We start from the raw sequence: 3,573 nt of genomic DNA on the forward strand, positions 1-3,573 counted from the left end.
TTCTCTCAAGACTCTTGTTTATCTTTATTTGTTGGGTTTTATCTGTTATTGTGGCCTGATTAATCTTTTGGATTAAGTGGTGTCTCTCTATCTATGAATATACACAAACATACATCCATACGCATACATATTTCCAAAAGTACTGGGTCAATACGGTAACAGACACTGCCGTGGCTTTTATAACTGCTGCAATCTGTCAAGGGACACCTTCCTGCACCATTGGCCAGTGGTATGTTGTGCCATTCATTCAGGAGTTGAGCTTCTAAAGAGTTTTAAAGTCTAAAGATTTATTCTACATTTCCATTCCAGTTCTTCACAGAGATTGTCCTACAGAACTGAGGGTGGGAATCTCATTCAGACCCTTAAACCATTGCCAGTTTAGTGATGCAGTGCATAGGTTCTTCAGGTCCTCACTGTATGTTTCCTCCAACTCAAAACATGGCTGCCATCTCTGCACTGCACAGTGGGGGATAATGAAATCTGGATAGGAGCGGTCTCCTCACCCAGACCCTCACTGGAACAAAACCCATAGTTGTAATCAGTGTACGTCTGATTGCCTTATCAAGGTTCCATTCTGGCATTTCGCATATGTTTATACAATCCTCGCCTCAGTTGACTCTAGATGTCTGCAATATGCATGCAAAATGACCATGAGTGATATACTGGCCAGAATACCAACTGAGCTCTTAATTATATAATTGAGCCTTATATTGCATTGTTAGTTCAATTAAGGAATCAATTTAGCAATTAAGATATCAGTTGGAACAAAAACCAGCAGGACAGGGGGTCCTCCAGGATCAGTTTGGGAACCCCTGTTCTAGTCCACACAGCACATGACATCCTGTACAATGCATTAGGACAGCTTGAGGGAGGTAGAGAGAGAGGTTTGTCCCAATACTTTTGGAAGTAAAGTGAATATATAGACCTGATTTAATATGCACTTACAATGCTAGTAAGATACATTATTCTATTTGTGTTCCTTTAAAACTTACATCAACAGAGTTGTAGAGGTTTTTGCTTTTGGAGTCATGTTATTTGTGTACTTTTGTGTATATGCTTGTTGAATACACAACTACACTTGTTTGTAATGTAAGTTTCTTAATTGGATGCATTTTCAAACAAAACAATTAGGTATTCTAGTTTAGGTGCTGCACAATATTAATTTAACTGACTCCTTCTATAACAGTGGAATGGCTATCTAGGTGACCAGCACGGCAGCCGAGTATAAATAAACAAAATTGATATATTTCACTCTCAAAAACTACTAATGGAAAAAAGTGAATGTATTTCACGATGTAGTTCTATACAGTGTGTCCAATGACAAGAATGTTCCCCTCTGACCACTGCTTTAGCTGAATTATATTACAGATTTATTTTGCTCTGACCTTTTTCTCCAGGTTTATGCTTCTCTTCTGTGGAACCTGCGGCCCATAAGGGAGATCCTTGTAGGAGGTTTTGCTTCAGTGTAGAATGCTTTCTTGACTTAGGTCTTTTGAAAATAGAATGTTTGAATAATTTTTACTCTAAATGAAAACAGTAAATATATATAAACTTTCTTTTTGTATTTTTTTTATTGAAACAAACTACTATAATGTTCTGTTGAAGTTCTAAACTATGGGGTTCTCAGATAGAGAGAACAGCACACCACGATATAAACAGGAACTGCTCTTTTATACATGTACTGCACTGCACCAACTCTTACAAGAGCTACAGGCAGCACACTGAACCCAACCACACTCACAGACAGAGGAAAATTAGAAAGAGGCTTTTTACAAGCATTTACCTGCACATGCAGGGAAGACAGACAGGAACACACACGGACGGGAACCCATGGAACAGAACATCCACCTCCCACAGTCCCCATAGCAACTACAGTTAGGTCCATAAATATTTGGACAGTGACCCAATTGTCATCATTTTGGCTCTGTACACCACCACAATGGATTTGAAAGGATAATCAAGATGTGCTTCAATTGTAGACTTTCATCTTACCAATGGTTTACTTGTGGTAAATCCTCTGTATGTACTCTGGTGAAGTCTTCTCTTGATTGTTGACTTTGACACAGATACGCCTACCTCCTGGAGGATGTTCTTGATCTGGCCAACTGTTGTGAAGGGGTTTTTCTTCACCAGGGAAATAATTCTTCCACCACAGTTGTTTTCATTGGTCTTCCGGGCCTTTTGGTGTTCCTGAGCTCACCAGTGCGTTCTTTCTTTTTAAGAATGTACCATATTGTAGATTTGGCCACACCTTTTACTATCTTTCTTATTAGTTTGTTTTGATTTCTCAGCCTAATGATGGCTTACTTCACTTGCCCATATTGTCCTTCATATTGAGGGATAACAGCAACAGATTCCAAATGTAAATACCACACTTGAAATCAAATCTAGACCTTTTATCTGCTTACCTGTATTTGAACTAATGAGGGAATAACACACACCTGGCCATGGAACAGCTGATACAGCTGAGTAGCCAATTGTCCAATTACTTTTGAGCCCCTAAAATTGGGGGACCACATATACAAATGGGTGTAATTCCCATACTGTTCATCCAATTTAGATGTAACTACACTCAAATTAAAGTTGAAAGTCTACACTTTCAAATCCATTGCGGTGGTGTACAGAGCCAAAATGATGTCACTGTCCAAATATTTATGGTCCTAACTGTATGTGCAGTGGGAGCTGATTGCTGCCCTGGCTGCAGAGTTGGCCTAACACCCGAAGAGGCACTTGGAGGTGGCACCAGCTGGGGCACGCTCTCGCAGTGCTGTTCTCTCAGCCTCCACTTATAGTGCTTTGGTGATACAGATAAGGGAAAGGTGGAGGTTGAAGATAATGGTGGAGGCATCCAATTTCTACGTCATGGGATTGCTCTCGAAGAAGACCACCACTGCAGTGTCACAGACTTATATTTGGCCCATGGTCCCATTTGACATTTGTTGTTCTCTTATGACACTTTTAAGCTTAGTGTTATCTTTATTGGGTTTGTATTTGTATATTTAAGAGGGGTTTTGATGTAAAAACTGCTTAATTACTATGGCTATGGCTATTTCCATTGTGTGCTCAGCAATCAATAATAATAATACTAATAATAATAATAATAATAATATAATTGCTTATACTTACAGTAGTGTCACAACTTACATAGTGTCACGAACATGAACATACCTGATATTATACTACTAACCCACGTTTATATTCTTCACTTATACATAGTACTCCAAACCTAAATTATACTATTCTACATTGATTACAAACTTTCACTGCATTAACCTGCATACTACCATAAAAACACATATCCAGTAATATATCATGTAAAAAGTAGTCACATGCATGTTATTGTTAAATTCATGTATGAAATTTAAAAAATCTTAATTTCAATCGTAAACATTCATGTTATATAGCTACTGTGACAAGTGGCAGGCATGTGTCCTTGTTTTCGTCTAAATGAGTGCATTGTGACGTGAGCGCAGGTCGCTCTGCCGCGGTCCTCACTAGGCCCTACCTGCGGCCACACCGTGAATTACAAAGCGGCGCTGGGTCGCTGTCTCCCCTCCGACTCCAGGGGGCGAC

The sequence above is a fragment of the Amia ocellicauda genome, chromosome 1 (genome assembly GCF_036373705.1).
Source record: "Amia ocellicauda isolate fAmiCal2 chromosome 1, fAmiCal2.hap1, whole genome shotgun sequence".
Classification (NCBI taxonomy): domain Eukaryota; kingdom Metazoa; phylum Chordata; class Actinopteri; order Amiiformes; family Amiidae; genus Amia; species Amia ocellicauda.